Source organism: Miniopterus natalensis, chromosome 1 (genome assembly GCF_054644295.1).
Source record: "Miniopterus natalensis isolate mMinNat1 chromosome 1, mMinNat1.hap1, whole genome shotgun sequence".
Classification (NCBI taxonomy): Eukaryota; Metazoa; Chordata; class Mammalia; order Chiroptera; family Miniopteridae; genus Miniopterus; species Miniopterus natalensis.
In genome coordinates this window covers 63,799,155-63,825,343 of record NC_142081.1, presented here as the reverse complement: position 1 = coordinate 63,825,343, position 26,189 = coordinate 63,799,155, and positions in this window count along the sequence as shown.

Sequence of the window (26,189 nt, the reverse complement as noted above, 5' to 3'; positions counted from 1 at the left end):
ATAATCCTTAACCCTAGGGGTGGGCACAGGGAGATCACCATCATGTTAGCTAAGAAGCTGCAGTTTCAGACAGTGGCCCTTATTTGCAGCATTTGGTTAAGGGCCTGAAGGGAAAGTTTTACTTTTGAGTTGATGACCTGGGACAGCATGCTTTTGAATAACGTTCTCCAACCAGAAGGAAGAGCAGGGTTCATTGTCAATAATTGTTAGAACATTTCCAGGTATCGTCCTCCATGGCTTTTAGGCCATTTTGTAGACATAGAATTTTTGTACTGAAAAGAACTGAGAGATTATAAAATCAAACTTTTCAATTTTGCATCCAAGCTTTAGCCTCAGAAGTTTCGATTCCATAACTTATTAAAGGTAACTAAGTCGTTCGTAGCACAACTGTCCTTAGAACCAGGTCCCCACTTTTTCCTATCCAGGGTCCTTTCCTTTACCTGATACCAGTGCTATCCTTTCTTTGCTGATAATTTTCTTTGAAACCTCCTTCGAAGAAACTGAACAAAACCAGTTTTGATGACTGTTGAGTATTTCCTTACTTGAAATCCATTTTTATTCTTTCACAACAGTGAGTTTCCCTGATTTAAAAATAATAATAGGCTATTAGAACTAGAAAGGGTACTGGTGGATTCTAATCTTACTTTACAAATATAAAACCCAAGGCCTGGAGTCAACTTGTCTGAGACCACACTGGGTTATGAACTCTGGGTTCTGTGAGTTAGTGACTTGTAGCAATCTCATTCAATGCCTTAGAAGAGCCATTTCTTTTTCTAAGTCATGTACATACTCATTGAACACATTATGGCTATTAATTAAAATAAAAAAATAGGAAGACTTAGGACTTTGGATCCCATGAGATGCAGTTGCTCTAGTATACCATGGTTCTTAGAGAACTGGTGAGGAAAGAAAATAGCAAAAATTTAAAGAAACAAATTGTAAATAAAATCAATATTTAAAAGAGAGCTTAAAAGAAAATTCCAGTGATAATTAAGAATGATCTGTGCTTTTAACAATTATGGGTTAATTAATTAGCAGCTTTCCTGATGTTAAAGATTGGTGTCCAATATTTTTTCGTCTAGAAAATACAAAGATAGCAGCTTGTTCTAAGGCTCCAAGTCATTCCCTGTGGACTGTTTTTGGCCTCTGCTGTCATAGACTATAACTAGAAAAAAAAATTGACAGACAGAAAGAAAAACCCTTAGCAGCTGGAGCTTTAATTTACCTACATAGGAAAAAAATATTTCCATTTCTGAGATTTCTTCTAGGTTGCCTGATTTGGAGGTAAAAGAGAAGCCAGAGGAAAAATTACCAAAAACCCCCCCCAAAAAACCTTTTAAAAGAAATACTTTGAAAAGAGCAAATCCTGAGAATTGTGTTTAATAACAGCGATGATGAATTTCCTGGCAGTCTGTACTGAGCAGCTAAAGACCAACCAGCATGTGAAGGAGGCTGAATTAGTTAGAAGGGTCTAGAGCAGTCTAATAAAGAATGCCAGAAGATTTATCCTCTTATATGTATAATGTTGAGATATGAATAATTCTATATTTAAAAAATGTGTTATACCCATCAGATTAATTTTCACTAAGAGCTTCCAGTTGGACTCAAAACAGGGTCTGAAAAATGGAAGAACAATGCTTTGAGCCACCAAGTTAGTACCCCACAGAATATTTTAAAATTATTTAACACACATCAACTCAATGTCAACAACTCATCACAGATAAACTATCTAATTAACAGAACCCTTCATAGTATTTGATAACTGAGTCTTGGCTCAGTTTTTATACCAGAAGGGCAATCCTTGATAAGCAGAAATTATAAAAACAGATTTTAAAAGCATTAATTCAGAAATAAAATTAAATCAGTCTTAAATTAACCCCCTATGGGTATTTAAACTTATTCAGAACCAATGGCTTACATATAAAACTTGGAGACGCTGCCTTTGACCAGAGTGAGGCTTTGTGTGGACTGTCAGCCTCTGTATTTTGATTCCCTTTGTTGTGCACCAGCCTCCACATGCCCACGGTAATTGATATGGGTCCTGTGCTAGGGACAGATGAGTTTATCCTGTCATTGAGCCCTTCACAAGATGCCTTAATTATTAGAGCTAATTTGAGGATTTGTGCCTGGTCTTCTACTTAGGAAGCTCAATTGTTTTCTCCTTCCAATTCCACTCTGGCAACATTTCCAATGACAAATCCAATAATTAGCAATTTGGCTCCCTGTGGTCATGGAAAAAGGACAGCAAGAATGAGCAACAATAATAGCTCCTGGTGGTATAATTTTTTTTTTTTAATACAATAATGTTATTATTGCTACAGTTTAGGGACAAAGACTTATGAAAAAGTAGTAATAGAATCTGAATAATTTTTATAAAACCTGTTAATTTTGATTCTTTGATCTCTGCTAATAATTAATATCCATTTTGCAACGAAGTGGAAAATTGTGGTTTCCAAAGAATAGAATTAGGGATAAAGCAAAAGTAATACATTTCCATTAAAAGTGGTGTCCCCATGAATACAGAGTGACAATCGAGGAGGCACAATTAAATTGGGGTTGTTGCAATTAGGTAAATCAGATTACCAAGGGCTCAACATAAAGATTTGGTGGAAGTGAACTCTTTTTGGCTGGGGATATTTTTTGGGACCACATGCTTCTTTAATGCTTGCTGAATCTCATCCTACGTAATAGCTGGAATAGCAGAAGCATTCATCTTCAGCAGGGGAATGTACTTCTCAAGATGCCCAGCAGCATGTACTGCTTGCTTGCATTTTGGTGTTATGGATGTGTCAGTGAATAGATGGTTGAGACCCAAGTATTAATTGTAATTACCCCTGGGTGTTGAAACTATGGATCATTTTTCTTTTCTTTTTTTTGTGAGTGTTTAACTCTATTTTCTGAAATGAGCATGCATTACTTTTGAAAAATAAAATAGTTGTTTTTAAATGTCTGATGTGACATTTCTTTGGGTACATCCATCCTGATTTCCAACATTCAGCTGGGGGAAATCAGAATATACAATATAAACAAAGCCTCAGCCACTCCACTCTTGCTATTATACTTATGTCTAAGGCTGATTATTATCTAAATTTTATCCTATGTCTGAAAACCCATTATTCAGACACAGACACACATGGAACACTAGCTACTCTTGGGACTTGGAGGGATCTTGTTTCTGATGCACAAAAATTCAAACAGTTTATACATGTTTCCTTATCTCCCTTCTTTTTATTATTATTTATTATTGTATTATTTTCCATATGAACAACTATAAACCTACCTTTGCCCCACACTGTTCATTGCCTGTTAATATTGGGAGTGAATTTCTTAAACACAAGAATGCAAACCATAAAGGAAAATATTGATAAATTTAGATACAGCAATATAAAACTTAAGTGTATTTTTAAAACCACTATAAAAAGGATACAAAAATCAAGCTACAAATTGGGAGGAGATATTTTCAAGACATATAACTGATCAAAGATTATTATCTGGAATTTATAAAGACTTCCTACAAATAAAAAAATAAATAAGCAAATAGAAACATGGGCAGAGTAAATGAGCAGGAATTTCATAAAAGAAGCAGAAATGGCTCATAAACATAAGAAAAGTTCTTCACACCAACCAACTGAGCCACACAAGCCAGGGCAATTATGATTTTTTTTTTAGTTTTAATGCATATGCATTTATCTACATACAATATAGTTTTTCCTACCATTAAATATTTTAAATATATTGCACTGTATGCTTTCTTCTGTTTTTTCTTTTACATTGTTTCTGAAGTTCATCCATGTGGAAGCGTGTACCTGTGGCTCATTCATTCCCACTGTTCTGTGACATTCCATCATATGAATATACCACAATTTATCCTTCTACCGTTGATGGACATTTGGGTTGTTTCCAGTTTTTGCTGTTGCAGGCAGTAAGATAATAAACCTACTGCCTGTTTCTTTGGGGCATGTGTCCAGAAGTAGGGTTGCTGAATCATAGGATATTCACATATTCAACATTACCAAATAATACCAAACTATTTTCCAAAATGTTTATACCAAATTATACCACCACCAGCTTGGATGAGTGTTCATGTTGATCCACTCAATGTTGAACTTTCAGTGTTGCTATACTTTAAAATTTTTGCCAATTCAGTGGGTATGAAATGGTTTATTTTTGTGGTTTTACTTTTCATTGCCTCATTTCCCTTCTTACTAACTACTCTGCTTATAAGTGGACAAAGAGGAAACTATAGTACTGAGGTTTTTCAATATTACATTAACATAGTACACCTTAGCAAGGGGACAAAAGTATATAAATTGGGTTCGCGTAGGGATTTTCTTGACACACAATTTGTAAATAGATTACAGATTTGGAAAATGGATTTTAGTGTCACTACAGTCAGCTTCACAGAGTGGTCCTGTTGAGTCTAATCCCCCTAGGAGAGAAATTTATGTTCCCTAGATTTTCTTCCTGTGGTTAGGATTATTTTACCTACTGAGTGATAACTTATCTTAATGAACATTGAGAAGATTCTGGGAGTTTGTTTGGAAGCCAAATATCAAGAACAAGTTTTTATTTTTAGCTTGGATTTCTCCTATTTTATTCATTTAAAAAATTTCCTGCATCTGTGTCCAGATCACTTCATATAGAGCATTTATGCACTTACAGGCCAGTATTAATCAATCCCTTAACCTTCTCTTTTCTTGGTCTAATTTCCTTATTTCTTTTAGAAAATACATATCTTCTATTTTTTCTATATGAGAAGTAGAGATGGAGGTCACCTATATAGAGGCCACTACTATGATATAATGAAATTCTCAAGATTTTATTTTTGAGAACTTAAGGCAGTAATTCTCATTAGCCATGGTTCAAAATGGCATCCAGATCCCCATCCCTGGCAATACTGATTTTGTAGGTTTAGAGTAAGAAATAAGTTTGTTCTTACATTTTTTAACACTGTCTTCTGAAAAAACAAATTTAATTTAAAAAAAGTATAATTTATCAATTTTTTTATACTCTGTAATTTTTTAGTTTTATTTAGGAAATCTTGCCTGACCTAAGGTGAATACAATTTTCTTCTAGAAGTCTTATAGTTTTAGCTTTTAAATTTGGGTCTATGGTCCATTTCAGGTTAATTTTTGTATGTAGAGGTATGGGTCCAGAGTTGTAGGGGTTTCTTGAGGGAGGGGGAGAGTGTGTGAATATTCAATTTCCAATTGTCCTAACACATTGAAAATCAGTTTTCTACATTGAATTGCTTTGGCGCCTTTATCAAATATCAATAGATCATATGTGTATGAGTCTATTTCTGTACTTCTGTTCCACTGATCTATATATTTTTAAACCAATATCTTGATTATTTTAGCTTTATTATAAGTTTTTAAATATGGTAGTATAAGTCCTCAAATTTTTTTCTTTGGTTTCAAAATTCTTTTGGAAATTCTAGGTACTTTTCATTTCCATATACATTTTAGAATCAATTTATAAATTTTTGAAAAATATCTGTTTGGCTTTGAATGGGATTGCATTGACTCTATAGATTAATTGAGGAGAATTGACTTTTTAAAAAATATATATCTTTATTGATTTCAGAGAGAGGAAGGGTGAGGGAGAGAGAGAGATAGAAACATCAATGATGAGTCATTGATCAGCTGCCTCCTGCATGCCCCTGATTGGGGATCGAGCCCACAACCCGGGCATGTGCCCTGACTGGGAATCGAACCCTGATCGCCTAGATCCTAGGCCGACGCTCAACCGGGGAGCCATGCCCAGCTGGGTAAGAACTGACATTTTAATGATTTATTCTTTCAATCCATGTGTATAGTATATAACTATTTATTTAAGGCATATTTAATATTTTTAAATAATGTTTTATAGTTTCAGTCTAAAGGTCTCATATTTTAAATTTATCCTTTTGTATTTCACATTTTAAATACTATTTTAAGTTGAATTGCTTTTATTATTTTTCTATTTATTGCACTTATTTTCACAAATTTATAGAGGTATAATTGAAGAACAACATACTGCATATAGTTAATACATACAATTTGATCAGTTTTGATTTATTTTTACACTTATAAAAGCATCGTTGCAATCAGGACAAAGAACATTTTCATCACTTTTCAAAATTTCCTCATGCTCTTTGCAGTTGATCCCTATCCCCACCCCTAGCCTCAGACAATCACTAACCTGCTTCTGTCATTATAGGTTAGTTTGAATGCTCTTGAATTTTATGTAAATTGAATCATCCAATATTACTTTCTTTTGGCTTTCTTCACAAAACTTAAAGATTTCAAGATTTATCCTTGTTGCATGCATAAACAATTTATTTCATTTTATTGCTGAGCAGTATTCTATTGTATGGATACACCAGGATTTGTTTCTTTTTTCATCCATCGATGGATGTTGGGTTGTTTCTAGATTATGGTGGTAACAAATAAACTGTGATGGACATTTGCGTATGAGTCTCTGTGTAGACATGTACTTTTGTTTCCCTTCATAAAAGCCAAGAAGTGGAATGGCTTGATTGCATGGCATGTGAATGTTCAATATTTTGAGAAACTGCTCAACTGTATTTTGTGATTTCAGATAATGATTGTTCAGTGCTAATATATACAAATGCAATTGATCTTTGGAAGTTGCTAATATGTAGAAATATAATTGATTTTGCTTTGTAGACTATGACATTGCTACCCTCACAAGTTCCACAGATATTTTGTAGATTTCTTTAGGTTTTCAATAAAAATAATCATGATGTCTGCAAATACAGATAGTATTACTTCTTTTTAAATTTGTATGCCTCTCTTTCCCTCCCTCCCTCCATCTTTCTCTTTCTTTCCCTCCCTCCCTCCCTCCCTCCCTCCCTCCCTCCCTCCCTCCCCCCCCCCTCTCTTTTTCTTTCTTTCTTCTTTCTTTTTCTTTCATTTTCCTGATTGCCCTGGCTAGGATATCTCCACTATAATATTAAATAAAAATGATAAGAGTGGACATTATTATAATTTATTTTTCAGTTAATTGTATTGAGTTGATGATGGCACCCTTGTTTGAATTGGAAAGTATCCTCTCTCCTATTTCTAGGAAGAGTTAGTGTATAATTGTTTTTCTGTCCTCATTAAATATTTTGTAGAATTTTCCAGGGAAGCCATCTGGGCCTGAAGTTTTCTTCGTAGGATGTTTTAAAGTTATAAATTAAATTTCTCTGATAGATACAAGAGCATCCAGCTTAATCTGTTTTACTTCAGTGGGTTTTGAAAGTTCATGTCATTCAAGAAAATTGCTCATTTTACCTTAGTTACCAAATTATTTGGCATAGAGTTGTGTATATAATTACCTCATTGCTCCTTTAATGTCTGTAGAATCAGTAATGATATCCTGCTGCTCGTTCATGGTATTGGTATTTTGCATCTTCTCTTGTTTTTCCTGATCATTATAACTAGAGGTTTATCAATTTTATTTATTTTTTTTTAAAGAAGCAGCTTTTGATTTCCTTGATTTTCTCCTGTTTTTCTGTTTTATATTTTGTTGCCTTCTGCTCCGATCTTTATTATATCCTTTCTTCTGTTTATTTAAGTTTAATTTTCTCTTCTTTTTCTAATTTCTTAAGGTAGATGCTTAGATCTGATTAAATACTTTTCCTTTTTTACCTAACAAGTATTTAGTGCTATAAACTTTCCTTTAAGCACTGCTTTATCCACAGTTTGTAAATTGTATTATGTTGTATTTCCATTTACATGCCTTTGAAAATATTTCCTAATTAACTCCGCGATTTCTTCTTTGACCTGGGAGTTACTTAGTTGTGTGTCATTTAACTTAAAATATTTGAGGATTTTTCAGGTACCATTTTTATAAAATGATTTCTAACTTAAATCAGTGTGATCAAAGAACATAGTGTGTACGTTTTTAGTTTTTTACAATTATTGAGTCTTCTGTTAAGGTACCAAATAATCTATCTTCTTAAATGATTCATGTGCACTTGAAAAGACTATGCATTTTAATATTGCTTGAGAGCATTCTATAAATATATACTTGGTCAAATTGCTTGATAATGTTGTTCAAGTCTTATCTACACATACTGACATTTTCTTTAATTTGTTTATCAATCATTGAGAGTGAGGTATTCAAATCTCTAAATATAATTATAAATTTCTCTATTTCTGCCTTTAGTTTTATCAGTTTTTGCATCGTGTACTTTGAAACTCTCATATTAACTATGAACACTTTTTAAGATAATTAATGTCTCTTGATAAATTGACCTCATTATTTTTATAAACTTACTCTCTCTCCCTGGTAATATTTATTGAACTGAAGTCTACGTTGTCTAATACTCAAATAGTTTCTTCTGCTTTCTTTTGACTAGTGTTTTCTTGGTATGTTTTTGGTAATCTTTTACTTTTAACACATTTATATCTTTATGTGTCAAGGGGTTTATTTCTATTTTATAGAGTATAGAGTTTGGCATATTTTTCATGTAATTTAACAATGTAAACCTTTTACTTGGAGTATTTGGAAATTTACTTCTAAGTACTTCATATAGTTGAGCCAATTTTACACTGCACTATTTTCTTTCATTTTCTATCTTCTTAGGTTATCTATTTTTACATTAAACTTTACATACTTGAATTATGCAATTTGATTATTTTTTGACTTGTATATGCACCAATGAAACAATCACCACAGTCAAATAGTGAACATTTCCATCACTGAACCATTATATTGTATGGGTATTGATATGGTCAGTTTAAATTTGCATCTTACTATATAGGCTTTATTTGTCCTATCTGTTCTTTGTTGCTTATTTTTTTCTCTGTTTCCTTTTCTTGTCAGATTAGTTCTTTTTAAAAATAATTTTATTTTTATCTCCATTATTAGTATGCTAGCTATACTTATTTATTTCATTTTCTATATGGCTGATGTAGAGTTTATATACTTTTATCTTCAAATAATATAATATTTTCCATATGGTGTAAGAAATATAACCATGTATTTCCATTTTTCCCCTCCCAGACTTTGTGCTAGTTTTGTATTGTACTTCCAAATTTACAAGCTCCACAATATATGATTATTGCTTTTGCTTTATGGAGATAAACAATAAAAAAAATGCCTTTTATGTTTTGTAACATACTTACCTTTCTTATGATCCTTAATTTTTTGAGTAGATACATGTTCCCATCCAGGTTTATTTTCCTTCTTCCTGAGGAACTTCCTTTAGTCTTTTCTGTAGTTCTAAGCTGCAGGGGTGAATTGTCTCATTTTTTCTTATAAGCCTAACTAAGTGTTTATTTCACCTTCATTTTTAAAAGACATTTTTTGCTGGGTATAGAATTTTAGGTTGACATCTCTTTTCTTTCTTTCTTTCTTTCTTTCTTTCTTTCTTTCTTTCTTTCTTTCTTTCTTTCTTTCTTTCTTTCTTTCTTTTCTTTTTTTTTTTTTAATATATCTTTATTGATTTCAGAGAGAGGAAGATAGAGAGAGAGAGAGACTGAAACATCAATCATGAGAGAGTCATTGATCGACTGCCTCCTGCACACCCCCGACTGGGGATCAAGCCTGCAACCAGGACATGTGCCTTGACTGAAAATAGAACCATGATCTCCTGGATCCTAGGTCAATGTGCAACAGCTGAGCCATGTCTGGCAAGGCAACAGCTTTTTTCTTATTGCACTTTAAAGATGTAGTTCCACTGTCTTCTGCCTTGCATGGTTTCTTATAAGAAGTCTACTACACTCTTTTTTAACTTTGTACATATGTCTTTTCCCCCCTCTGCCTGTTTTAAGATCCATCCCCCATCCCCAGTTTATGTTAATTTTATTATGATATGCCTTTGTGTAGTTTTATTTTTGTTTCTTCTGCTTGAGTTTTTTTTTCTTTTTAATTTACTGATTTTAGACAGATAGAGGAAAGGGGAGAGAGAGAAAGAGACCGATTTTTGCTATTCCACTTATTTATGCATTCATTGATTGATTCTCGGATGTGCCTGTTTGGGGATTGAGCCCACAACCTTGGCATATTGGGATGATGCTATAACCAACTGAGCTACGCAGGCAGGGCTCTTCTGTTTGAGTTTTAATGAGCTTCCTGGATTTATGGATTTATAGTTTTTATCAAATTTGGAATATTTTCAGTGATTATTATTTTAATTTTTTTGTCACTTCCACCTTTCTGGGACTTGAATTATCTTTATGTTAGGTTAGCTATTTTCTCAAAATCCATTGATGCTCTCTTTATTTTTATTTCACTCTATTTTTCTCTGTTTTATTTTGTATAGTTTATATTGCTACTTAATAAATTCACCAAGCTTTTCCTTCTGTAAAGTTTCTTCTTTGCATGTTTGATAAATTTTTATTGTGTGTTAACAATATGAATTTTAGGTGGTTGTTTTCTGGATTTTTTGGGGGAGTAATACTTTGAATATTTGGGAGCTTAGTTTTGGGATAAAGTTATTTGGATCCAACTTTATCCTTTTGGTGTCCTTTCAAATATTGTTATCAAGGACCCAGACATCCTTCAGTTTGGGCTAATTTCCTGTCACAAAAGAAGTAATACACTTCTAAGGACTCTACCCCATGTCCCATGTTTTGGAGGTCTTCCTACTCTGGCTGGTGAGAATAAAACCTATTTCTGGACCAATTTATCTCTCAAGGATTGATCTGCCTATTCCTCTCTTATGGTTTCTTTCCTGCCCTCACATTCATGTGCAGATCAGTACCCAGCCAAGGACTCAAGTGGAATCTTTCTTCAGTTCTCCTACATTCCTTCTCTTAGTAGCAACCCCCCTCTTCTCTTGGGTACTGCATTCTCAAAACTGAGGCCACTTGGGATTTTCCAAACTCTGAAATCTGTCTCTTAAACTCAGCATAACTGCAATCTCTTTTTGTGCTATGGACTGGAAAATCCCTCCAAGCAATGAGCTCAGGCACTTATAGGCATCAAATCATTTGTTTCTACTCAGGGATCACTGTTCCATGCTTCCTATGTACAGTGTCCATTCCATTTCTTTTGTCTGCTTTTCTTTTTCTTTTAAATATAATTTTATTGATTTCAGAGAGAGAAAAAAGGAGAGGGAGAGAGAGAGAAACATCAATGAGAGAGAAACATCGATCTGCTGCCTCCTGCACACCCCCTCCTGGGGATCAAGCCCACAATCTGGGCATGTGCCCTGACCGGGAATCTAATTGTGACCTTCTGGTTTATAGGTCAATGCTCAACCCCTGAGCCATGCCAGCCAGACTTGTTAGGTTTTCTAGTTTTTCAAGGTTATAAGGTAAATTCAGTATCTTCTGCTTTTCCATGGCTGAACATAATAAGTTTTAAATGGAAAAAAATGGAATTTATTGTAAAGATTAGGAGGGATATCATAAAACTCAAGGGCAAGAATGCAAGAGTTAAGAATAAGGAATTTATAACCTTTAGTACCCAGGCAATACTTTATTTCTCCCTCTCTCATTTTTGCATCTCTCTGTCAGTCTCTGTGGACTGGACTGGCTTTCTCTCTTTTTCTAGGCTGAATGGCTAAATGTGTCCACTCCACAGCTGTCAGATTTACATATTGTTCCAGACACTTGCAGAAACTTCTTTTTGCAGTATTTTCCTTTATGAAATGAATTTATTTACAAAATAGTTTGAAATTACTAGAAAAAATATTATTAAATATTTTAACATTACTAACCTATTTGCAACAATATGTTTATTGTTATTAAATCTTGATAAACTTAGGTAATGCCTGGTAGGTAAGAATACTAATTTGAATTCAATATTTAATATAGTAATATCAAAATATTCCCTACCTTAATCTTTTACCCTTGTATAATCTAAACTCTTAATTTAAAAAATACTTGTTATGGTTTTGTTGATATACTCATAATGATGTCTCTATTTGTTCTTCACTTATTGAGCTGATTTAGAACCCATATGTGTCGGCAAATAATTTAAAATTTCCTGCCAATGTGTACTACTTTATGTTCATCTGTACTCAATTTTATGTTTCATTCCATTGTCTGATCAGCATTATTAAGGCCTTTCTGGAAGCCATCATATCTTCTCAACTTTGCCTCAACTAAATTGTTTTGTGCTGTCAATAATTTTTACATTTAAACAGTTCATTAAATACATAGCATATGCATTTTCTTTCTAGTAAAGTATTCTATTATTTGACCCCCACTACTGAACTCTTCCCACTATAAAACATATCACTCTTTTATCTTTAAAAATTAAAAACCAATTTGGAAGTAAAGTTTATAACTTTACATCTCTGGGAACCTACAATACAATGTATGAAAGAGAAATACCACTGGCTTAAGAATCAGTGTGTTTTTTAATGAATGTGAGTGACAGGTTATGGCAAGCATGCAGTATTTGTTCAAAATATTGCTTGAACAAATATATGAATAAATTCAATGCAATGTGAACTAACCTCTTTCCAAGTTAACCAGGAATCTTATTGAATTGGGAAGAAATAGACCATCTGCAAATATTCTCTAATAAAATATTTGCTTTTAGTGACTATTATAAGACCAGTTTGTCTTTCCTAAATTTCCCCCAGTTAGGAATGCTTGCTGCTATTTGATTTAAAAAATATTTTGTAGATGATCTTTGAAAACATATACATTGTTGATGTTATGCCTTTCTAGACTGTTTGAATTTTATTTTTACAATGTGCACATATTGCTTCCAAGAAATAAAATTCTTGTTAAGAATTCAAAATGAAAAAAGTCATAATAATAGTGGATACACAGATTTGACACCAAAAGTACAATTTATAAAAAGAAAAATTGATAAGTTGGACTTAATCATAATTTAAAACTGCTGCTCTGCCAAAGACTCTGCTTAGAGCATGAAAGACAAACTACAGACTAGGAGAAAATATTCACAAACCGCATATTTGACAAAGAATTTGTATCTAGAATTTATAAAGGACTTTCAAAACCCAACTGTAAGAAAGCAAATAATTCCATTAGAAAATGGGCAAAAGACACAAGCAGATATTTCACCGAGGGGGATAAACAGATGGGCAAATAAGCAAGTGCAAAGTTGTTCGACATCACTAACTGTTAAGAAAAGGGCAAATTAAAACCACAGTGAGACAGCATGCACCCCTATCAGAACGGCTAACATAAAAAATAACACCGCCAAATTCTGGTGACAGTGTAGAGAAACTGGTTCATTCATACATCGCTGGTGCAAGTTTAAAATGGTACAGCTACTCTGGTAAAGTGTGTGGCATTTTTTTATAAAGCTAAACATGTGCTTACCATATGACCCAGCAAATGCACTCCTGGGCGCTCATCCCAGAAATATGAAAATGTACATTCACACAAAAACCTGGACATGAATATTCAAAGCAGCTTTATCTTAATAACCCCAAACTGGAAATAACCCAAATGCCCTTCAGTGGACAAATGGTTAAACAAACTGTGGTACATGCTTCCTATGGAACACTACTCAGCAATAAAAAGGGGAGGGCTCTTAAAATATCTCTTGGGTGGATTTCAAGAGAATTATACTGAGTGAAAAAGGCCACTCTCAAAAGCTTGTATACTCAGTGATTTCATTTGTATAACAGACAGAATTATGGAAATGGGTAACAGATTAGTGGTTTCCAGGGGTTAGGGAGGGAAGTCGGGAGGGATGTTGCTGTGGTTATGAAGGGCAGCACCAGGAATCCTTGTGAGGGAACCGTTCTGGATCTTGACTGTTGTGGTGGCCACATCTATCTACAGATGTGATCAAACTGTATAGAATTACAAACACGCACAGACACAAGTGAGTGCGTGTAAAACTAGTGAAACCTGAATAATATCGGTGGATTGTATCAATGTTAATTTCCTGATTGTGATATTGTATTATAGTTATGCAAGATGTTACCATCGGGTAAAACTGGCTGAAGGGTATTTGGTGTCTGTTTTATTTTTGAAACTGTATGTGAATCTACAATTATCTCAAATATCAAGAGACTGATTGGATCAGGTCAGGCAGCACGGGGGCTCTCCTGAAAGGAATGATTAACCGCGAATCCTGAAGGGGATGCCAAGGAAAGTGGCTGAGGTGTCTAATTCAGTTGGAGGATATTTCAGGTGCTAGCATTCATGCCACAGATCCATACTGACAGAAGCGTGGCTGTAGACTGGGGTTTCTCGAAGTAGATGATGAGATGGAAGTTAGGGTGTTTATTGGGGATTAATATCTGTGAAGAAAAAGCAGAATATGGAGCAGAATAGAGCTGTGGAGGGAGAATCGCTTTGCAGAGTCATCCTGAGCGGCACCCATGGCCATCAGATGTGGACCACCCCCAGCGGGCGTGACCTCAGGGGAATGGCTGTCTGCAACTGAGGCAGATTCTAGAATGCTGACTGCTGGAGGCTGTCTGCTGGCTGCAGCCTCACAGTGGGACAGCAGGTCTTCCCTGGAAGGGGAGCCCAAGCAGTGTAGCTCTGTGTCTACCACAGGTGTCATACACATACCTAGGTCAGTGACTGAGTTAATGCCGAACCCAAGGAAACAGTCACCACGCAGGCCTCCTTAGCAACACAGCGAGATGTAACTTCATCTAAGAATAGGGGTGCTGCTGGAGGCAGGGCTGCTCCCTGCAGGCTGATGAGGGGGTGGAGAGATGCAGTGAATGTGGCATACAATTTGGTCTCAAAGGCCTCATCGTTTGTTTTTGTTTTTTAATGTCCCATTCTAGAGAGTTTTTGCAATTGCTGGATTATTAAGAAATATCCGTTGAAATGGTGCGCAGGCTTTTATTATTAGAATGAATGTTTTGGCTTTGCAGAGAAAAAATTTCAACCCACCACTTCCCAACCTAAGGGGCAGCCTGCTACCTATCTGACAGTTGCAAAAAATGTTGACAAAGTCTCACTTACTGAACTGATTTCATCCTGCATTTGAGCGACGTGATGTTTCACAGATACGAGAAGTTGCTGTTTATGTTCCACTTAGGACTCTCCCACTGCATTCATAAGGAGATGGTTAGAACTGGCATGTAACACAGGAAAGCTCTTCAAAGGAGCCTGTTAGCATTTCCTTGCTCCTGTGGTATGGAACCTGAAAAAAAGCTATTGTTGCATTTCTTATGGAGTTCCCCAACGCCTCTTATAAGTGAGCCATATTTAGTTTTAAACAAATTTCCTGAAGTAAACATATATTTCCCTGATTTTCATCTCTTTTGGTGAGCTTCCAAAAAACTTGGAAGTGAATTAGTGTGCAATTTGCATCCAAATCTTAGCCAAGGGGATGTGGTTTATTATAATACATGGTCCTCCTAATTATTGAGCAGCTCAAGAAAACTCGGCCCAGTGTGCATCTGTTCTTGCTTGACCACTCTGCCAAACATAATTTGGCAAGCACAGAAATGTACATTGAGCAGACCTACAGTCTAATTTGCATTAGAGTTTGTGGTAATTATATGAAAGCTATAACTGAATGAGCTTGTCCTCCCTTTTTCGATCACTTCATTTCTAAAAAATAAACAAGAAGCAACCTTGCCCCCCCAAAGAATTTCTCTTTTTATGTGTCTTTGAGGTTTCTCGGTGTGATTTAATCATTGCCCAAGTGTTAGTTCTGCTTATACGTGAAGAGAAAAACCTCTTTCCCACATATTTCATGCAGACTTTCTTCTATTATCCTTGATGTCTTTGGGTTGGCTGTGCAGGTTTCAATATATATATTTCATATCATTGCTCATGAATTGGGCTACTGCTGACCAGATGTCTACATTATTTGGAAATTTTGCATCCAAGAATCAATAAATAGGTTCATCCTCTAATTGTTTTAAGGAGTAATAAGGACTCATAGAAAGAGCTGTAAACAGAAATCACAAAATTCCTATTGAATTGCCTTTGCTGGGCAACATTAAATAAAAAACAAAATTTATCTGAGTTTCCATTTTCTAATTTATAACATGGGGATATTGATGCCTGCTTTATTTACCTTACATAATTGATATGGGCCAACTGGAAGAAAAAAAGATTTAAAAGTGTTTTGGTATAAAGGTATGAACAAGTTGTTAAGATGACATAATTACATACATACCAACGCCTACAGTGTCTCTAAAGAATAATGGGGCACACTGCATGGATTACTCCCAGGGGCCATCAGGGAATCTGAGCTCCAGCCAGCAGGGGGGTTCTGAGATTTGGGGTGATTATGGCTCTAGAGCTGCACTATCCAATATGGTAGCCACTAGCGACATGCAGCCACTGAGCACTTGAAATGTGGCTAGTCCAAAATGAGATACGTTTCTAAGTGTAAAATACACACAGCATTTCAGACAGTATAAAGCAAAGAATGTAAACAATTTCATTAATATTTTATGATGATTGTTTCCAGTATATTGAGCCAAATACAGTGTATTGTGAAATTGCTCCTGTTACTTTTTACTTTTTAAATGTAGCCACTAGAAAATTTGAAATTACGTATGTGGCTCAGATTATATTTCTCTTAGTCAGTGCTACTCTAGAGCATGAGGCTATTGGGATATCTGAATTATATCTAAAGCCAAAGCCAGAACTGGGAATTCAACGGGCAATTGAAACACAAAGTACAACAGCTCAGAGTGCTGACGGGGGACACCAAGCCAGAACTAGTGGATTTGGAAGGGTGGGTAGGAAATGGAGCTTAGAGATATTTTTTGGAACATATATAGGAACTGTGTTTATTGAAAGCTCTTGGCTTTGTTTGTGGGTCAAGAAGGAGCTGTTAAGGATGCCAACCTGCTCAGACATAACCAGTATTACTCTTCAATTACACTGAATAAAACCACAGCAGTGTAGAGCCTTCAGGGAGTATGTAATTATGTGTGTGTGTGTTTGAGTGCTCTGGTTATTTTAGTGTTTATCCTTTAAATATCAAAGCTAAGGCAAAATTTGGAACATTTCAAATGGAAATATTTCTTTAAAATAGTATATTAGAAACTTTTTGCCTTCTTATACAGAACATACTGAACATAATTTTTGTGACATCCTCCTTATACAAGGTAATCATCATAGATGAAAAGTAGAGTTTTATGTAATATATTAATGACCCCGACAATATTGTGCGGGTTGACTCATGAGTGGTCTCTTGCTCCAACACTAAAGGGGCCCAGGTGGGGATATGGCTCAAGTTATGTATCTCTTTATATTTCTCCACATTTCCTCTTGCAATCCGACTACCAACCAGCACATTCTTGTACTCTCAATGTGTCTGCAAATAGCAATTTTCACCCATTAATTTGTTGCATCTAATCTGCTATGGGACTGGAAATTGAAAACAAAAGGCTCTTGTAAGCTGCAGGAAAAGCAAGGGTACACGTGTTGTGAGGATTCTCCCCCTACACGTAAGTTATGATGGTGGATTTTGTGACATTTTTGTCTAATCACAGGCATTTTTGTTTTTGTTTCAAAGTTAGCTGTGATCTAAGCTTATTTGCCCTAGAGCTCAAGTTTCAAACAGTTGAGATTTTAGTATGATAAATTTCACTGTGACACAGAGTCAGAGATAATAGACCTGTTCTGGCTTACCAAACAGGATGCATCTCTTCCTAGTGGGAAGGGGCTTAATGCATCCAGCTTGTTGAGTTTCAACACTAGACTCTCTCTTCGGGAGCACCAAACTCATGGATCAGTTTAGAACTCAGGTATTTTCTCAGATTATTTCACATGCTATTCCTTCACATTCTGTGCAGAGTAATTGAGAAGCAAATGGGGGAAGAAATAATGACAAAATAGGTTTGCCAAATGCTTAGTAATATTACTTATAAACTTATTTAGTCAATAACAGTTCGTTAAACATGATCATGTGAACTACATAAAATACTCATATTTAAACATGTATGGATAAGCTTAAAAATAGAAAGTCAACTTCCTGGTTAGGTCAGAGGTCTTTAATGTATATTTTTATCTATTTTATCCTGTCTTTACCATCGATTATATGTTTTGTGAGCATAAAGGCGTTTCATCTAAACTTTATGATAACCAAAATTATGGGTTCAACCACTGTAGGTTAACTGAAAAATGTGAAAGAAAATGTTTCAATGCCTGACTTTCTTTCTATCTGTGAGACTTGAACTTGTTGGGGCTGCACATGCTACAAACTATAATCACTAATCGCAGAGTCTGAAAGAGCAACCAGTTTGCTATTGCTAGGAGATGCCCACTGACTGTTTAGCCACTTAGGGCTGTGATCCCTGTGAGGTGACAAGACAATACAATCCCAGAATGCAGTGCAATTGGTGTTAAGGCCATGAGAGGCTGGAGTTAATCTTGTTTGGCCATGTAACAGCCCTTCCTTTCTGTTCTAAACTCCTTCCTACTCATCTGTGATGTAGAGACAGTAATAATACCTACTCCCTGGCACCTAGTTAGGGTACATAGTTATTATTGTTGCATTTAGGCCCAGTGACAGTTTTTAAACAAAGTTGAGAAAAGAGACATGAATTTTTCTCTATAGTTTTTGCTTGTGAAACAGTCAGAGCAGGATATGTTTATTTGACACCGAGTTTTAGAATGATTCAACCAAGGATAAGGTGACCAACTTTATGGAAAGACTTCTATGGGCTGTGAGGAAAAGCAGTAACAGTATCCATAATGAGGAACCCCACAAAGAGTTGATCAAATTTCACACCAGAAAACAGACTATTGATTTGGTCAATACAGAGAGCTACAGTCATGTGCCAACAAAGATAGATGGAGTAAGTATGATGTAAGTACAAGCAATCCAGCACTTAAAAAAGGAATATTATTGAATTAGCAGAAATGATCCGTAAGCTTTCTGCCACCACTCATCATCTTTCGCTAACTAATACTACCATCAGCACTAAAGAAATAGAGGTTACAAAATTGAAAAAAAAAATTTCATCAAAAATCTAGTAAAACAATTATTGATTTATTCTAAATATGTTGTTAGAAATATCCTTTAAGTTAAAACTTATTATCTTCATTAACATTGTTAGTTTAATGTGTTGAGTGCTTTCTACAAGTGTTTATTATTGTTTAACTTTTATAGCACCTTCTTTATTATTCCCATTTTATAGATGAAAAACTTGAGGCTCAGAAGGGCTAATTGAATTGATAAGTTACCTACCTAGTAGGAGGCAGGCGCAATATTTGAACCCAAACAGGTTGCTCTTAATTATCAGGTGAAGGCAGAATGATTGACAACTGTTTTAGCTTAAACAACAAACAAGAACCAGTTTATATAATAAAGACTCAGAAGTGATAATGTTTTAATTGTTCTTCTTTATGAAACACATAGACTAATCGGTTTGACCCAAGTTATCTTTAAAATATTTCTCAAAGCCATTGAATACCTATATGTAGAAGAATTCAACTCATTTTTGTATTGTTATTGATATTCATAGAGATTATATCCCAAAATATAAATAGGCACAAATTTTAGCCAAAGAACCATGGTGCCTTCTGAAGATCTTCATCTTTTGGATGAACTCTATTGTAGGGTCTGCACTAATTATGTCAGATCTTTCTCTTAGGTTAGTGTCTTAGTCTATTCAGGCTGCTGCTATAATTACCATAGATTGAGTGGCTTTCATCAACAAGGATTTATTTCCCACAGTTCTGGAGGTTAGAAGTCTGAGATCAGATGCCAGCATGGTTGGGTTCTGGTGAGGGCCCTCTTCCAGGTTGCAGACTGCAGACAGCTCATTGTGTCCTCACATGGAAGAGAGAAGAGGGAGGAAAGCAAGCTTTCTGGTGACTCTTATAAGAGTATTAATCCCATTCATGAGGGATCCACCCTCATGACCGCATCTAATCTTGATTACTTCTCAAAGGCGCCACATCCTAATACCATCACATTGGAGGGTTTGTAGGTTTCCACACATAAATTTTGGAGAACACAACATTTAGTCCATGACAGTTGAGTATAACTATAATTCATCCATCAGATCCAAAATCTAACTGTGGCATCAAATAACCAAATCCCTTGACATTTTCACAGTAAACCACCGGTGTGAAAGCATTTTGAAAACCAACACTATACAATTAATTACAATATTATTTTGAATCCCTATTTTCTTTGGCCACATAATCCATAGGCAAAAGTGGCTGAGTCTTAAGCTGTTTTCCATATCTTCCCATTTAGACTCTCTGAAACTCTGGTCCATCAAATCTCTAGTTGAAAGTGTTAACATCTCTGTTTGGTGAGGCGTACACTATGCCACCAGATAGCATAAGCTCTGAGGTGTTGTGGGGGCCTGACATCTGGACAGAGTAAGAGTTAGCCTTGCCTGCGACTCTGTAAATATTGCTAATCTTGAGAGCAAGGATTAGGGTCTCATTTAACTATGTGTCCTCAGCATCAAGCCATAGCAGGCACAATAAATGTTTGCAGATTTTATCCCTTATGGTAACTCTGTTGGTGTGGTGGCGGCAGGGAGGAGGACTGTGTGTCAGACGCTGTGTCCCACCTGGCACTGCCCTAGCTTCCACCCTCGTATTCTGCTCAGGTACAGGTAAAGAAGTCTGTTTTGGTTCAGAGGAAGGTGTTTATGCTCCATAAGGGTGCCACAGAAGCCCATAACCCACTACTTGAATGCAGGTAACTCAGGGGCAGGGAGCTTGGTGGACAATTCCAGTTGTTCTTCACGTGTAATTCCTTAGCCCCCACCCCCACGCCCCCAGCCCCTGACCGTCAGAAATACGGGGCAAACAAACATCAAGGCCCATCAAGGCCCAGGGAATGTGAAGTAAGGACCTCACAGTCGAAAAAGATAAACACGAACAAGAAAGAATTCCAATTTGCACTATTATGATTTCTATTAATAGTGACACTTTCCATTTCTCTTTTGAATTTATAATAAAGATGTATATGATTAAATTAACAGGGGCTCTAGTTATTCATGATGTATTAATATGCTCCCTGTGACACCATTTCGATATTTACTCTTTGTCTCCTATGTACAGTTCTTTATGGTGTTATAAAATCTGTACTGGAGAGACACAGTGCAGTCTAGATTACGTTAGGCTAAATATTATTCTTAGCCCTATAAGTGTTTAGAAAATTGAGATGAAAGATGCTGAAATTTTGGATTTGCTCTCACTCAGCAATACCCTGCAATGAAATCAGCTTTCCTTTGTGAAGTCGGAAAGTAAACACTAATATTCGAGCCTTATACTGAATCTAATACCAAAGTGATGCTTAGAGCGGGCTGAGGCTGGAGGGGATGGAGGAGGAGAAACTCTTCTTCATACGCGGACTGCAGCACCTTGGCCTTTCATACATTTCCAGGGAAACTTCTTTAATCTACCTTGTCATGTGCTGACGTTTAATAAACACCTCCTTCCTCTTCAGCTGTTTTTAACAGTGAGCTACAGAACGGCAAATCCCTGGCCGGTTAACAGTATTGAAATGACCAAACGGCTTCTCTCTTGAAAAATAAGGTTAATGGAAAGAATTTCCCCTTTAATGTGCGCCTGTCCATTCTGCCCGCTGAATACACGTGCACACCTGCAATGTCCAGTGCTCGCTCTGAGGGAGCCGCGCTTTTTTGCGATAGTAACAACGCTTCTATAATATTATACACATGGTTCCCTTTGAATGACACATAATCCATTACTCTTTTATTGGATAATATTTTTATGAGGGTTCTTTTCCCCCAGACCAATGCAATATGTGCGTGCCTGTGCAGAGCACACATCTTCAAAGAATGCTAACGCTTTCACAATTCGCTGGCTAATGTGTAATCCGCAGAGAGTGCCTGCCTCACCTGACAAACACCGCCTCGGCTGGGGAAGCCGCGTGCCGCCCGTCTATCGGATCTGACATTGGTGGCATCCACGCCGCCCTTCCCAGCACACACCCTGCCTTTAAAGCCCTTCCCAGCCCTGTTATTGGTCTCACAGATGATAGAGTATGACACTCCATAAACAATGAGCTAGGCCTTTTGTAGGCTGCTTTGCTTTTCTTGGCTTCAAACTGCCACTGAATGTCAAATCAATTTGGCTTTCATTAGAACAGCTTTATATGTGCAAATGTATTTGGGTCTGGTTGCCACTCCCCCCCCCCATATTTTCCCCCCTCCTTTCCATTCCTCTTCTTCTCTTTGAGATGATGTAATTTTTCTCTAATCCATGCCAGCACCTGTTTCTTTAAAAGCGAGAGGAGAGGGGAAAAAAAACCACACAACACACACACAGAAGAGAGTGAGGGAAAATGCTCCGTGTGCTGCTCTTTATCACCATCGGCCTGAACACCAGGCTGGCACATTGTGGCTCAAGTTTCCCCAGAACAAAGAGAAAGGGCCTCGTTGCCATGATACTGTACATCACAGGGCCAGATAAAGTCAGGGGCCTGTCTAAGCCTTGGTCCCTGAGGTCTGGGGAGACGGCTGTCGAGATAGAGCCAGGTGTGTAAGCCGGCCGTGCTGATAAGTGACAACGCAGGCCATCAATCTGCTGCAGCGCTTAAGGAAGCCTGAGCCGGGGCACCTGGGTGACAGAGGGCCCCTCCCTCTGTGGTGGGGCACCCAGGCCTCCCCTTCCACGGGAGCACAGACTCAGAGAGGATGCTGGAAGCCGAGTGATGGAGAGGCTGCTGGGGACAGACAGATGACAGCGTGGACTAGAGTCTGGCCAGCCCTTTCGTATTCACCTGTACACACTTCTCAGTTTATGTGAGAGTGTTTCCGCCCCACCCTGAAACATATAAACTGTGAGGTCTCTTATGGAAATAAGTCATTTTACTACTAAAAAGAAAATGTGCAGTGTGACTGCCTTTTAAAGAAATGTATGCAGCTGAATTTTTACTTCAGTGCTACACTCTGGTTGGATTTATTGATGTAAAAGAAATATTAAGTAGGGTGGGTTGACTACAAATTCATAAGTGAGGTAATTATTATAATTCTTAATATTATGTGATACTCCTGAGAAATTCAGGCATTGGAGAGTTCAAAGATGTGTATTTACACTCATACTTATTCACTTATTGAGCACTTATTATATACACGGATTCTAGGTGGTTAGGATGCATCCATGCACAAAATTGAGACTAATCCCTGTCATTGTGGAGCTTAGATTCCAGTGGGGGACACAGACAATAAATAATAAGCCTAAGAAATAATTTAAACATAAAGTCTGTTAGAAAGTGATGTGTTACCAAAATTAAAAATAGCTGAGTAAAGGAAAGAAGACTGAAAAATATCAGGGAGGCACATTGTAAAGTGCATAGTTATCTAACCACTATGCTGTACACTTGAAATTAATACAAAATAATATTGAATGTAAACTGTAATTGAAAAAAAAGGCATGTTAAAAAAATAAAACTTAAAAAGAAAATTCTTGCCCCTGTTTGTTTATAATTTTTAAAAAATATATCTTTATTGATTTCAGAGAAAAGGAAAGGGAGAGAGAGATAGAAACATCAATGATGAGAGAGTCTTTGATCAGCTGCCTCCTGCACATCCCCAACCGGGGATCGAGCCCACAACCCGGGCATGTGCCCTGACCGGGAATCGAACCCTGATCACCTGGATCCTAGGTTGATGCTCAACCACTGGGCCCCACCCAGCTGGACTGTTTATAATTTTTAATAGGGGAATCAAGGTAGATATTGAGAAGGTGAGTTTTTTTTTTTTTTAAATATATCTTTATTGATTTCAGAGAGAGGAAAGGCGAGGGAGAGAGAACCATCAATGATGAGAGCGTCATTGCTCGGCTGCCTCCTGCACGCCCCCGATGACCGGGAATCGAACCCTGATTGCCTGGATCCTAGGTCGATGCTCAACTGCTGAGCCATGCCCGGCTGGGTGAGGAGGTGAGTTTTGAACAAAAACTTAGAGGGAAGGGAGGGAGCTGTCTGCAATCTGTGGAGAAAGGCACCAGGCAGAGGGCACAGCCCATGCAAAGGTCTGATGTGGGTGCAAGACCAGAATGCACGACGGGCATGTGGCCAGAGAAAAGGAGCTCAGGACTGAGCAGTAGGGGGACCATCAGAGAGGCAATGGAGATGGGCAGGTAATATAATGCCAGGTAGACTATTAGAAAGCCAAAGCTTTTGTACTTTGAGCAGAATGGTGATTTAATGGAGGGTTTTGAGCAGAGGAATCATATGAGGTATACACCATATGTTTGTTTCTACAAAAGCATGATTGTTCCAATCATAACCAGTTTGGAGTTTGGAGATCGTCTCAGGAAGCCTGATATATGAAGAAGAGTTAGACCGGGACACATTAGATGTGTTGTGAATTTCTAGGAAACATTCTAATAAGGATGAAAGCCAAACCCATACCAAAGAGCTCTCTTAGGGTGCCAGAGTGAAAATCTTGCTGGATAAGTCACTGGAGATGTCGCTGAGGAATTACAAGTAATGGCCTATTATGATCCTAGAGATAAGAGCACAGGATTTGTGCACACTCAAGAAAATTAAAATAAAACTAATCTTCCTGTGCAGGAAATATTGTAAATAGACCTATTTAGGTTTATACCCCAGCTATGCACAATCTGTGTGCTTTTAGACTAGTTCATTAATACCTTTGAACCTTTGTCTCCTCATTGTAAGACAGGAACCATATAGCTCCCTTGCACCATCATTTTGAGGGTTAAGTTATACATCCTATGTGTGCTTGGCTTAAAGCATATGCCCAACACATTGTAGCTTTCTTCCCCTGTATCCTCCATGGGATTCATACTCAACAAGTATTTTCAAATTATTTCAGAGATGGTAGTGACCAATTTGAGCAGTGGGGGAGAAAAGCATGATGAAATAGAAGATGCCTGATTAAATCAGGCCCAGGTAGGTGGTGCAAAAGGCTCCCAAACCTACATATTTCTAGGCATCCCAAACCCTAGGAGTCACAATGCAAATCAAATATACTAAAGATACGTAAACAGAGGGGGCTTCATCTGGCCAGTGTGAAAACTGCAGCAGGTTCAACTCAGCAGCACATATTTGTTAAATGTGGCTATCTGAGCATGAGTTAGACAAGGCATTGCCCTTGCCCTTCAGAGGCTTCAGGTTTGTGGGAGCAGTTTCCAATTGGTCAGGATTAGCTGATTCTCCTCAAACATAGAGTTTCAACTTATTAATTTTTTATATTCTGAATAAAATTTCTATAACTTTTTAGAAATATTCCTTTTGTTTGCTTGGCTGACAAGTTGTCACTATTATGTAAATAAGCAGGTAGGAAGAGACTGGGAAAAACGTTTGTGTTGTTATATTAGTGCACGTTTGCAGGATTAGTGCATGATTGCACGATTGCACGATTGCATTCTTCTGAAAGTTATTTTTTTCAAGGTCAGGGTAGCTATACTCAAGAGTGGTGTTTGGATGGTGGGGGGCAAGAGTTAAGAGACTTATGGTGCCACTTACAGTAAAGAGAGAATACTTTACTCTTTTTCAGGCAGATGCAAGCCGCAACCCTCCTAGAATTGCTTTAATAACACTGAAGAGGAAAAATGGAGTAAAACTTTCAAGCCCTGAAGAGTCTTAAAAATAGTCTTTAAAGGATACAAAAAAAAGAACAGAAAAATTCTTTAAGTTCTTGGGTCCCACAAATGAGATTTTAGTAGTGGCAAGTAAAACATATTGATTGGCACCAAAGTATAAGATCTTTGTCACCATCTGCTTCCTGATTGTGTCAGCAAGTATTTTTTCCCTACGAGAGTGTGAGAATACACCATAGCCTAAAAGTATCAAAGTGTCAATTATGCACCACATTTAAAAGTTGGAAGCCCAGTTCATGAAAGTCAGTGACAAAAGTCCTGATTCCTGTTTCTTCTTGAAGCGAAATCCTTACACTTCATTCATTTTGCACCCCACGAAAAAAGACCTGATGGCTCCAGGGCTCGGCAGCAGGGTGGGAGCTGTGGCAAGACGAGAGGGGGAAAAGTCATCTTAAATGAATATTTATTGAAAACCTCCTCCATGCAAGTCACTTTGCTAGGATATGAAGTTATTATGAATGCTATATGCAAATAATTTCTAACAAGTATGGGGTGACAGGGAGGAATAAAGGAATGGGAAGGAGACTGAGTAAACAGGCAAACATTTGGGAGTCTGCGCTAGAAAAATGGAAATGGGACGCTGATGGTACGAGTTAAACAAAATTAGGCTACGAACAATGGAAGTTTGAAAGGATGGGATCTTTCAGAATTTTCAGGCTGAAATGAAGATGATCCCCCCTCTCTTCTCTCTCACCTAGTAATTCTCCTGTTGTTGCTTAAATTTGACCTGTGATATCCCTTTTCTATTTCCCTCTCTGTTAT